We start from the raw sequence: 13,397 nt of genomic DNA, 5'->3' as shown, positions 1-13,397 counted from the left end.
GAGTGTCGATTCTCCTTTCACGGGTCTTTTCCAAGATTTGGCGCATGGTGAATATCTGGTCGGTTGTTGATTTTCCAGGTCTGAAGCCACACTGATAAGGTCCAATCAGTTTGTTGACGGTGGGCTTTAATCTTTCACACAATACGCTCGATAGAACCTTGTACGCGATGTTGAGGAGGCTAATCCCACGGTAGTTGGCGCAGATTGTGGGGTCTCCTTTTTTATGGATTGGGCATAGCACACTTAAATTCCAATCGTTGGGCATGCTCTCATCCGACCATATTTTGCAAAGAAGCTGATGCATGCTCCTTATCAGTTCTTCGCCGCCGTGTTTGAATAGCTCGGCCGGCAATCCGTCTGCCCCTGCCGCTTTGTTGTTCTTCAGGCGGGCAACTGCTATTCGAACTTCGTCATGGTCGGGCAATGGAACGTCTGCTCCATCGTCATCGATTGGGGAATCGGGTTCGCCTTCTCCTGGTGCTATGTGTTCACTGCCATTCAGCAGGCTGGAGAAGTGTTCCCTCCATAATCTAAGTATGCTCTGGGCATCGGTGGCTAGATCACCTTTGGGGGTTCTACAGGAGTATGCTCCGGTCTTGAAACCTTCTGTAAGTCGCCGCATTTTTTCGTAGAATTTTCGAGCATTACCCCTGTCGGCCAGCTTATCAAGCTGTTCGTACTCACGCATTTCGGCCTCTTTCTTCTTCTGTCTGCAAATGCGTCTCGCTTCCCTCTTCAACTCTCGGTATCTATCCCATCCCGCACGTGTTGTGGTCGATCGTAACGTTGCGAGGTAGGCAGCCTGTTTTCTCTCCGCTGCGACACGGCACTCCTCATCGTACCAGCTGTTCTTTTGCACTTTCCGAAAACCAATGGTTTCGGTTGCAGCTGTACGTAAGGAGTTTGAAATGCCGTCCCACAGTTCCCTTATACCGAGTTGTTGACGAGTGCTCTCAGAGAGCAGGAGTGCAAGCCGAGTAGAAAATCGTTCGGCTGTCTGTTGTGATTGCAGCTTCTCGACGTCGAACCTTCCTTGTGTTTGTTGGCGTGCGTTTTTTTAATATACTGTTACGAATTTACTGCTTGCTAGTTCACTTTGTTAGGTTCGTATCTCTGGATTGACAAATAAAACCAAAACTGTTTAATTTAATTCAACAACTCTTTATTTCACAGCTCGTCTACACTATAGCAGTTTACTCTTAGCACTGATTGATTACGTTGGCGCTGCCACGGCTTATATAGCCACGCACTTCTCGCTGATGCCGACGTGTCCTTCTAGAATATTGCGTCTGGAAATTACCAGAACATAATGCTATACGGCGCCAGACGCAAGCAGACAGCCGCGGCGCCAGACTCAGCAATTGTTTAAGTAGACAAGCGGAAAGTGCGGCGCCAGATGTCTATTGTTTCGACGAGCAGACAGCCGCGGCGCCAGATGTCTACAACAAGACAAATGCTATTCCATATACCTACAACTATTGTTCATAATAAGGGATGCATATAGCAATACAAATACAACTTAATACTACTTTTGTAACAATACTTTAAAAAGATTTAAATAGTTTCTCCATATAATAAATAACCACTACATAGTAATTTTTATTCGTACTAATTGTTGGGTGTTTCAATTTAAAATGCCCAAAAATTCTTATTTTGTTCGATTTGGCCATAATGGAAAATGTTATAAAAAACGCTTATTTTGAGGCGCTCTCACACTGGAATAAGTTTAACAACCCTTTATCCCTGGTTTGCATTACCGTAAATGCCCATTATTATTGTAATTGTCCTATAATAATTCACAGAACGAATCAATTATTTTCTGGAAAACGACCAATAAAAACTTATACTATGCTCAGACCGAAAATTTCAAAGATTAGATTACATTTAAGCATTTCATAACCCAACCGTGTTCTCACTGCCGTTAGAAAGATCAAAAAACAGCTGTTATTGTCATTCAAGAATTCACATCGCTTAATATTTATCAAAAGAAAAGATTGTCATATAGTATTTTGAAATAAAAGCCGTCTTTTTTAATATTTTCCATATAATAGAAATAATGGATGCATTTTTTCATTTGTTTGGTCGATTTTCAGGTGAAATTAGATTCTTTGCTTTAAAAAAAAATTGTTTGTTTACATTTTTTTCCCCTTTGTAGTGTCTAAATCAGCTGTGATAATGTAACAGATTTCCAGTGCTGACTAGTATTTTTCCAGTGCTGACAAGTAGATTGCGCAAAATCAGAGTCGCACGGTAGATTTAGCGTGGATCAGTTTCAAATCATTTCAATGAAGTGATTTGGAACTGTCATTTTTGTATGGCGAAATCTGGATAAATTTTTAAGATTAGTGGGATAATCCATTGAATAGCCGAAATCGTGTGATTAAATGTTGGTCTGAACATGGTATTAGATACAATAACGATATTGGGCGTTATCGCACTTTATTAATTTTTGCTTAAAATATCGGTAACTATTCTTTGACTTTGCGATATACATATATAAAGAATACGATTTTAGGAACGAAACGTTTAAAGTGTTTTTGTAGACAATTTAAACAATTAATAGGTCGGAATGAGTTTATTTAGGAAAGACTACTTTATTTATAATTTCAAACAAAGAAAAATTAAAAATTTGTTGAACTAGCGGATTGCGCCCCTCACGTCGGTTGGGCGGGAGGAGCGTAATCGTTGGGTATTATTATTAGTGGAGTAATATTTATTAACTGGATGAGACAAGCTACAATTAGACATTAAAATATAATTAAGGGATCGTGGGAAGTGCTTCGAACATAAAGAATCGATACAATTTATTACTCCTAAGAATATACTTTCGAGTAAAATTCAATTTTTGAAGCGTTTTCCTCCTTATCAATCCTTGATGTTTCATCCACAGTTCACAATTATGGTGTTCATGACATTTAAAACCAGGTGTTGTAACAACAGGTAGGTTGCTTCAGTCCAAAGTTAAACATTCTTGACAACTACATGCTGCAAAAAAGAAAAAAAAAATGCAGAGTTTGTGGTAAAGTTTTTTCAGCTCATAAAAAAATTATAAATCATAACTTATGAATCTGCAATAAACATTGTTTAAAAGCCTTTTTATTATCAATTTAACTGAAATCAAAACTGAAGATGAGCAATATCTAAATTAAATTGATTGGATTTTTCTTTTAAAATTTTTCATTTGTTTATTAATCTATCAAATCGTAATTTTTAAGGTTGACAACACCAACCAAGCTAATCAGGGGTGTTGTGGATTCTGATAGTTGTCGGAATCAGAATTGAAACCGATCAAAAAAAGCAGTAGGTTTCATGAATTCAGACATTCTTCTTTACTGGTGTAGACACCGCTTACGCGATTATAGCCGAGTCAACAACAGCGCGCCAGTCGTTTCTTCTCTTCGCTACGTGGCGCCAATTGGATATTCGAAGCGAAGCCAGGTCCTTCTCCACTTGGTCCTTCCAACGGAGTGGAAGTCTTCCTCTTCCTCTGCTTCCCGCGGCGGGTACTGCGTCGAATACTTTCAGAGCTGGAGTGTTTTCATCCATCCGGACAACATGACCTAGCCAACGTAGCCGCTGTCTTTTAATTCGCTGAACGATGTCAAATGAACGTCGTATATCTCGTACAGCTCATCGTTCCATCGAATGCGATATTCGCCGTGGCCAACGCGCAAAGGACCATAAATCTTTCGCAGAACCCTTCTCTCGAAAACTCGTAACGTCGACTCATCGGTTGTTGTCATCGTCCAAGCCTCTGCACCATATAGCAGGACGGGAGTTATGAGCGACTTATAAAGCTTGGCTTTTGTTCGTCGAGGGAGGACTTTACTTTTCAATTGCCTACTCAGTCCGAAGTAGCACCTGTTGGCAAGAGTAATCCTGCGTTGGATTTCCAGGCTGACATTGTTGGTGGTGTTAATGCTGGTTTCTAAATAGACGAAATTATCTACAACTTCAAAGTTATGACTGTCAACAATGACGTGAGAGCCGAGTCGCGAGTGCGATGACTCTCGAAAAACTCGTAACGTCGACTCATCGGTTGTTGTCATCGTCCAAGCCTCTGCACCATATAGCAGGACGGGAGTTATGAGTTATGAGACGAAATTATCTACAACTTCAAAGTTATGACTGTCAACAATGACGTGAGGGCCAAGTCGCGAGTGCGATGACTGTTTGTTTGATGACAGGAGATATTTCGTCTTGCCCTCGTTCACTGCCAGACCCACTTGCGTTGCTTCCTTGTTCAGCCTGGAGAAAGCAGAACTAACGGCGCGGGTGTTGAGGCCGATGATATCAATATCATCGGCATACGCCAGCAGCTGTACACTCTTATAAAAGATTGTACCTGCTCGATTAAGTTCTGCAGCTCGAATAATTTTCTCCAGCAGCAGATTGAAGAAGTCGCACTATAGGGAGTCGCCTTGTCTGAAACCTCGTTTGGTATGGAACGGCTCGGAGAGGTCCTTCCCGATCCTAACGGAGCTTTTGGTATTGCTCAAGGTCAGTTTACACAGTCGTATTAGTTTTGCGGGGATACCAAATTCAGACATCGCGGCATAGAGGCATCTCCTTTTCGTGCTGTCGAAAGCAGCTTTGAAATCGACGAATAGGTGGTGCGTGTCGATTCTACTTTCACGGGTCTTTTCCAAAATTAGGCGCATGGTGAATATCTGGTCGGTTGTTGATTTTCCAGGTCTAAAGCCACACTGATAAGGTCCAATCAGTTTGTTGACGGTGGGCTTTAATCTTTCACACAATACGCTCGATAGAACCTTATATGCGATGTTGAGGAGGCTAATCCCACGGTAGTTGGCGCAGATTGTGGGGTCTCCGCATAGCACACTTAAATTCCAATCGTTGGGCATGCTCTCATCCGACCATATTTTGCAAAGAAGCTGATGCATGCTCCTCATCAGTTCTTCGCCGCCGTGTTTGAATAGCTCGGCCGGCAATCCATCGGCCCCCGCCGTTTTGTTGTTCTTCAGGCGGGTAATTGCTATTCGAACTTCTTCATGGCAATGAAACGTCTGCTCCATCGTCATCGATTGGGGAATCGGGTTCGCCTTCTCCTGGCGCTGTACGTTCACTGCCATTCAGCAGGCTGGAAAAGTGTTCCCTCCATAATTTTAGTATGCCCTTGGCACCGGTTACTAAATCTCATCCTTGGGTTCTACAGGAGTATGCTCCGGTCTTGAAACCTTCTGTTAACCGCCGCATTTTTTCGTAGAATTTTTGAGCATTACCCCTGTCGGCCAGCTTGTCAAGCTCTTCATACTCACGAGTTTCTGCTTTTCTCTTTTTCTGTCAGCAAATGCGTCTTACTTCCCTCTTTAACTCTCGGTATCTATCCCATCCCGCACGTGTTGTGGGCCTGTTTTCTCTCCGCTGCGACACGGCACTCCTCGTCGTACCAGCTGTTCTCTTGCACTTTGCGAAAACCAATGGTTTCGGTTGCAGCTGTACGTAAGGAGTTTGAAATGCCGTCCCACAGTTCCCTTATACCGAGTTGTTGACGACTGCTCTCAGAGAGCAGGAGTGCAAGCCCAATAGAAAATCGTTCGGCTATCTTTTATGATTGCAGCTTTTCGACTCCGAAACTCCCTTGTGTTTGTTGACGTGCGTTTTTTGCTGCACAGAGGCGGGTGCGAATCTTAGCTGCAACAATATAGTCGTCCGAGTCGATTTAGGACCTCGGAGCGCACGCACATCTAAAACACTGGAGACGTGTCTTCCGTCTATCACAACATCATCGATCTGGTTGGTAGTTTTTCGATCCGGAGACAGCCAGGTAGCTTGATGAATCTTCTTATGCTGGAATCTAGTACTATAGATAACCATATTTGGGGCCCCTGCGAAGTCGTTCAGCCTCAACCCATTTGGGGATGTTTCCTCGTGGAGGCTGAATTTACCGACCGTAGTGCCAAAAATACCTTATTTGCCCACCCTGGCGTTAAAGTCGCCAAACACGATTTTGACATCGTGGCGGGGGCATCTCTCATAAGTGCGCTCCAAGCACTCATAAAAGGCATCTTTGGTCACATCGTCCTTCTCTTCCGTCGGGGCGTGGGCGCAAATCAGCGATATGTTGAAGAACCTCGCTTTGATGCTGATTGTGGTTAGACATTCATTCACCAAGGGGGGTCTCTCATCCGAGGCTGCTGGTAATTTTTCATTGGTACTGTTTTTTACGTGGCGGGTCCTAAACCCAGGGCACAACTCTGCAGAGGGAATATTTCGCCTCATCACTTTAGCTCGCCTTCAAACGGATGTTCTTAGGCTACCTAGATGATACTTGGTCAAAGTCGTGAGCTGCTTGAGTCATATGTAAAAGAATCGTTTCTTTCCACTCCCAGGTGAATGGCGATCAGAGAACTTTCTTCACCTGCGTGAACTTCTACACATGACTCCATCCTCATCCAGACATTATTGATTTGATATTCGAAACAGAATTTGCATCGGTTTTGGTTGTCACGGAAACCAATTTTATCGGTTTTGCTGTCAGAAACAGAGCAAAAGGATAGTCGTACACAGATTTGAAATGTAAGTAAAGAAATCAAGTTATTTTATTATTACGAATTGATTTATCTTTATTTCTATAGGAGAAAACATAAGAATAAAACACGAAATGCGTTAATTATTGAGTTTTGGAAAAAATGCAGATATTTAAGGGGGAGTGAAAAAATAATTGATTAACAGCCCTATTCTGGAAAAACTTCTCAACTGAGTTGAGAGGAAAAATTTGAGAGATTTCTTGTGAGGCATATTTTGTGAGGCTATTCTTGCTCAAACCTCATAAGAAAAAAGCTTAAAAAAGTCACCACGTGAGGTAGAAAGCGTTTTGCTGTCAAACAGCTGTTTTAATAAAAATAAGCAAACAAAAATGGACACACAAATGGATAATCAGCATATGTACGTAATTTTGCAAATTTTAAATATATATATATATATACAATATCTTCATATATTCCTAGGCGAACAAAAACGGAAAGGACAACTCAGGAGCTGCTGCAACATTACATAATGTTTTGCAAGCAGCATCCTGAGTTGCAACGGGGGAAACTAACTCCGACCAACCCTCAAGGGCTGCAAGTACTTTGGTCGGAGTTAGCAGATAATTAAATGCCTTAAGAGCTCCAACTCGGTCGGCAGCCAAGTGGAGGGAGGTAAGTTCATAAATGTGTGTATGCTTCACATTATTAAAATATGTTTCCATAGTCATAGAGGGTATGGCTAAATTGTCGGAAAAATTAAATTAGTAATAATAAAAAAGTAAAAAAATAAAAAAATTAAATAAAAATGTAAAAAATACAAAAATGAAATAAAATAAAATGAATTATTTAAACATATGTAGATGTCTTTTTATTCATTCTTAGTGGAAGTAAAATGTACAGACACAGTAAGTAACTTATATATATGTATATATTTATATATATTTTTATATATATATATTTGTAGTACATAATTATAACACTCAATTCTCAATTTTTTTAAAAATGTCAAATATTGATGTAAAACAAAACAAACACAGATGTTTTGTATTACGATGGCTGCTTTCACACGTCACAGATATTTGTGATAATAGTGAGCCTTTAAGCTTTTGAATTTTCGCCAGAATAAGGTAACCCTCACTATAGTGAGAAACATCACTGTAGTGAGGTTGGTGACTTTTGTGAGGGCATGAGAATAGGGCTGTATAGCGAAATTTCTAGGGTTTATAGTTATATTATATATTTAAACATCACCCGAATAATTTTTGGATACGAATTCATTGATATTCTGCCTTAGGGAAGCAATTGCCAGGTCGCAATTTCTATGGGAAACAAAAAATTCAAAGATATTCACATTTGTTAATTAAAATTTAAAAAAAGTGTAAAAATCTAAAATAAAAAAAAAAATTGATAAAAAATGGTATAAAGCTTGAATGGGCCAAATTTTACAACGTGTTCAAAGTTATGGTACATGACAACGAGCAGATGAAGAACATAGAGAAAATACTGCGTCTTCGTCAATGCTTAAACGACGAAGCTGCACGAGTAATACAGCATTTTCAAATTTCGTCAAAAAATTATGAAGCTGCATGGAGTCTACTTAAGAAAAAGTATGACAATCAGCCAATTCTGTTCATCGTACCCAAATTATCTACAACTGCGACGAAACTAACTAATGCAGTACAAAAGATTGAAGACAAAAAACTTATAAAAATTCCACTACTCCCTCTATCTTCCGTTGAGGAAAAAACAGCAGAAGTAATAGAGGAAAATAGAAAGGAAAATGAAGTTGAAGAAGAATCAATTGAAGAACTTCGTAAACCTTTAAAAACTAAAGAAAAACTTATAAGAGTTCGACCACTCTCTCTATCTTCTGTTGAGGAAAAAAACAACAGAAATAACAGAGAAAGATAAAAAGGAAAAATCAAATGAATTGGTACCTTCGCACATATCTCTTCCGGCAGGCTCACATTTTGGAGAAATGTGGGACAGTGAAGTCCACACGAAATCGTTTGAAGATAATGACGAAGCTCAAGAAATAGACCACATTTTGGAAGAAGATGGTGAAGAATATAAGAAGGAAGATTTTACTACTTCACTAAACCACATAAAAGAAACGGCTAACAGTACTGAGCGCAGCGACAGCGGTGAGGGCGCCATAAATAATGTAACTACTGCGCTGAATATAAACGAGGTCACGACCGAAGCTGAGTTGATGGTTACTGGCAGTGACGAAAATGCCATCACTGGTAATCCAGCTTTCAACAACACAGTTAGTGATGATGGTGATGATGACGATATTGTACTTTTTCCCAGCAACGAGGAGGAGACGAATTGTGTACGGTGATACTACATGCAAATTGGTTGGCAGTTGCGCATGCGCTGACGGAACATTGCAAGGGAGAGCCGAAATAGATCCAGTTGGAAAAGCGGATGTAGTAACAACCATTTGGGAGTTACTAATACCATGGCAGCTTGCGTTAAAGCAAACGGACGTACTAAAAACCAAAACGTCGATTACAATCTGCAGTTAGAAGTCACTTTTGTCGATCGGGAGAATGTTCAAAAATGAACATGTACGTTGATACCAAAGGACATTCAGTACACATCAATATATTTAGTTTTATTATACTTAAGAATATTCAACATATTATATAAGATATGAAACTGTGTAATTCTTACTATTTTAAAAACACATACGTACAGTCCACTAGTTTTAAATAATCATTTCTTTCCCTCGGCAATATGTTCAAATATCATTGAACATGCTTACTTGTCAGCAAAGCCGAAATTCTACTAAATATATCTATTTATATATTAATATACTTACATACATACATACATATGTATATACATAATGCATTCACATGCAATGCACATCTACGATAATAAATATGCATGGGACACAAATCTTAAATATACAGCAGAGATAACATTAAACACACACACACTCATGCAATAAATTGTACACTTAAAATCAACCCCATGTCAAGCAGCAATAAATAATATGCTGCAATACATAAAAATATACACACATACAAATATATTTAGTTATTTAAGATAGTTTTAAAAATTGTATATAAGCAAGAAAAATACAAAATAAAAATCAGAATGAATATATTCTCCCTCGAGATAAGACGTTTCATTTCCCCCCACCAGTGGTAAGGAAGCCGTAAATTTAATTTTGTGAAATTAAATCATACATACATAGGTACATGTGTATAATATAAAAATTGAAAGGAACGATACACTCACTTTGCTTTCCTCCAGGGGCTTTTGGGGATAATATGGGTTTACGCGTTTTTTTTTTTGTTTTTTAACGAGGAGGAAGCATCGAAAGCTGGACCCCATGTCTGTGTGGAACTTTAATCCGAACTAAACCTCCTACCGTCCTGTACCGTTCCCCCCGGTACCACCGTCAAGTATTACGTCGGGAGGATGGTTGAGTGACACTCATACGTACGTGATGGTCAAAATGCATTCAGTTACAAGTTGCATTTACTTGGCCCCACCTCTGTTGGTCTGATAACCCCCCTCGTACATTGTTCGTCGCCAACCCTTCCCGTCACGTCAATGTTTGTGTGTTTGAGTCGTGGTTGTCCGTTACATTTAACAGCTCTCTTCTCCGCCGCTGTTCGCTGGCACGTTGGCATTTCATAACCCTGGCTGCTACTTCACAAGCAGCTTTCCACTTTTCTACCGACTCAACCATTTGGCTTACCAAGTTATCGGGAGTTGGGCCTACACCAAACGCATTTTTTAAGCGTTGCCTCTCATGATTATATTTTGGGCAATAGAAGAATGTGTGTTCCACATTTTCGACGGTATCGCCTCCGCAATACTCACATGTGTCGTTATTTTCGTGCTCGAATCGTTTTAAATATGCTTTGAAGCAGCCATGTCCTGTGAGAATTTGAGTTAGGTGGAAATCTACCTCACCGTGTGGTCTATTTAACCATGGTTCGACATTGGGGATCAGTCGGAATGTCCACCGCCCGTTTCCGCTTTCCTCCCAGCATTTTTGCCATTGATCTACTGTCTCTGCTCTTGCTATTTCGTTTAATGTATTGTGCGGTAACCTGTCATTTGTACAGCATTGAATCTCCTTGGCCAGGAGGTCTAAAGGGTGTAAGCCTGCAATAACTAGAGCAGCATCTTCCGATACTGTGCGGAACGCAGAACATACTCTTAGCGCGCAAGTGGCATATTTCGAAAAAAGGCCATGGCGATATGATTTTACTTCTAGAGCTTTTCCCCATACCTGGACGCCGTAGCGCGACTGACTTTAGTACACCAGCTAATAGTCGTCTTCTATTTTGCTTTGGCCCACGGGTATTGAGCATTAACCGGGTCAAGGCTCTGCACACTTTTGTAGCTTTTTCCCCTGTGTACGCTAAGTGTCCCTTAAGGGACATCCTTGCATCAAGCATGATTCCCAAGTATTTAATTGCCGGTTTTGTCGTGATGCTTACACCCTTTATATTGAACGTGGCAACTTCACGGACTTGTCTGCCAGTAATGAGTACCGCTTCGGTCTTGCTCTCCGCTAGGTTCAGTCCGTTAGTTTCGAGCCAATCGCTTATTAATTCTATTGTTCTGTTGGTTATCGAAACTATATCGTGTATATGTTTTGCTATAACCACAACAGCGATATCGTCTGCGAAACCAATAATATGCACGTTTTTGGGTACTTTTAGTCGCAGTACTCCATCGTACATGACGTTCTATAGTAGCGGCCCAAGAACAGATCCTTGGGGTACTCCACCAGAGACTTTATATTTTTTAGAGCCTTCACTTGTCCCCCCACCCCCCCCCCCCCCCATCCCCTCCTTCTTAAAACGGAGCGTCCTCGCTATGCTGCTACAGATTGTTGTTGTTGAAGACGATTCAATTCGCTTTCGTAAACATACAGGCAAATGTGCCAAAGAAATAATATATGTACATATGCATGTGCCATAGAAATTTTATTGGTACAAATATGGAAATGATAACGCAATAATGCGAATATGCAAATTTCATGAAGGTCATCAATTTTCTTCTTCACTTTTTAATAGTCGAAATAAATATAATTTATTTAAAATATTAATTTATTTAAAATTTTAGAAATTTAATTAAAGAAAAATAAAATTAAAATAACGTTTCCTAATTTTTCCCGATTTTGTAAAAATAATTAAAACTTTTACCATTTTCCAGAAAACAATGGATCATATAATACAAAATAATCACGCATATGTGACTCAGAGAATGTTTTGTATATTTTTCTTCAAAGCATTTCTCTTTATTTATTCTGGCATGAATTAAGTCGTTTACATAACGGGTGATTTTTTTGAGGTTAGGATTTTCATGCATTAGTATTTGACAGATCACGTGGGATTTCAGACATGGTGTCAAAGAGAAAGATGCTCAGTATGCTTTGACATTTCATCATGAATAGACTTACTAACGAGCAACGCTTGCAAATCATTGAATTTTATTACCAAAATCAGTGTTCGGTTCGAAATGTGTTTTATCGACAAATTTTGTTCAGCGATGAGGCTCATTTCTGGTTGAATGGCTACGTAAATAAGCAAAATTGCCGCATTTGGGGTGAAGAGCAACCAGAAGCCGTTCAAGAACTGCCCATGCATCCCGAAAAATGCACTGTTTGGTGTGGTTTGTACGCTGGTGGAATCATTGGACCGTATTTTTTCAAAGATGCTGTTGGACGCAACGTTACGGTGAATGGCGATCGCTATCGTTCGATGCTAACAAACTTTTTGTTGCCAAAAATGGAAGAACTGAACTTGGTTGACATGTGGTTTCAACAAGATGGCGCTACATGCCACACAGCTCGCGATTCTATGGCCATTTTGAGGGAAAACTTCGGACAACAATTCATCTCAAGAAATGGACCCGTAAGTTGGCCACCAAGATCATGCGATTTAACGCCTTTAGACTATTTTTTGTGGGGCTACGTCAAGTCTAAAGTCTACAGAAATAAGCCAGCAACTATTCCAGCTTTGGAAGACAACATTTCCGAAGAAATTCGGGCTATTCCGGCCGAAATGCTCGAAAAAGTTGCCCAAAATTGGACTTTCCGAATGGACCACCTAAGACGCAGCCGCGCTCAACATTTAAATGAAATTATCTTCAAAAAGTAAATGTCATGAACCAATCTAACGTTTCAAATAAAGAACCGATGAGATTTTGCAAATTTTATGCGTTTTTTTTTTTAAAAAAGTTATCAAGCTCTTAAAAAATCACCCTTTATATTTTTGCCACTGCACGTGCTTAATTCTGCTAAATAGCAGCGACAACGGCGAATTCCTTACTTTGATTTTATCGGCTCTATTAGCCGCCAAATCGAACATCATACAGAATTCAATTTGCACCTTCTATATACTCGTACTTTACATTCTCTGGCCCGACGCGCTTTTCAGACTGCATCGCAAACAACGGCCACGACGCTATGGCGGTATTGTTTACTGTTTAAATTTTTTAATTCGTAATATCTTTTGAATGGAAAGTCCAATTTAAACAATTTAAAAACTATTTTATCGGTAGTTAAATGGTCTTGACCATAAAATAATTTATATGGATAAGGATTAATATAAACACATAAATCTTCTTCTTCTTTACTGGCGTAGACACCGCTTACGCGATTATAGCCGAGTCAACAACAGCGCGCCAGTCGTTTCTTCTCTTCGCTACGTGGCGCCAATTGGATATTCCAAGCGAGGCCAGGTCCTTCTCCACTTGGTCCTTCCAACGGAGTGGAGGTCTTCCTCTTCCTCTGCTTCCCGCGGCGGGTACTGCGTCGAATACTTTCAGAGCTGGAGTGTTTTCATCCATCCGGACAACATGACCTAGCCAGCGTAGCCGCTGTCTTTTAATTCGCTGAACTATGTCAATGTCGTCGTATATCTCGTA

The 13,397-nt window shown here is 40.1% G+C and overlaps 2 protein-coding genes across 2 annotated transcripts in view; one reads left to right on the top strand and one right to left on the bottom strand.

Moving 5' to 3' along the window:
- Window positions 1-13,078, bottom strand: part of LOC125777851 (uncharacterized) — a 360,812-nt gene extending 347,734 nt beyond the window's left edge. Inside the window, exon 1 of the mRNA XM_049453782.1 lies at window positions 11,799-13,078. The gene's annotated coding sequence lies outside the window, so the exon portion shown is untranslated. The remainder of the gene's footprint in view (window positions 1-11,798) is intronic.
- The window catches only part of LOC125775596 (uncharacterized), an 82,352-nt gene that overhangs the window by 56,315 nt on the left and 12,640 nt on the right, over window positions 1-13,397 (top strand). The window lies entirely within an intron of this gene.

Source organism: Bactrocera dorsalis, chromosome 1, assembly GCF_023373825.1.
Source record: "Bactrocera dorsalis isolate Fly_Bdor chromosome 1, ASM2337382v1, whole genome shotgun sequence".
In the NCBI taxonomy this organism is placed as follows: domain Eukaryota; kingdom Metazoa; phylum Arthropoda; class Insecta; order Diptera; family Tephritidae; genus Bactrocera; species Bactrocera dorsalis.
This window is presented reverse-complemented; position numbering and strand designations above follow the sequence as displayed.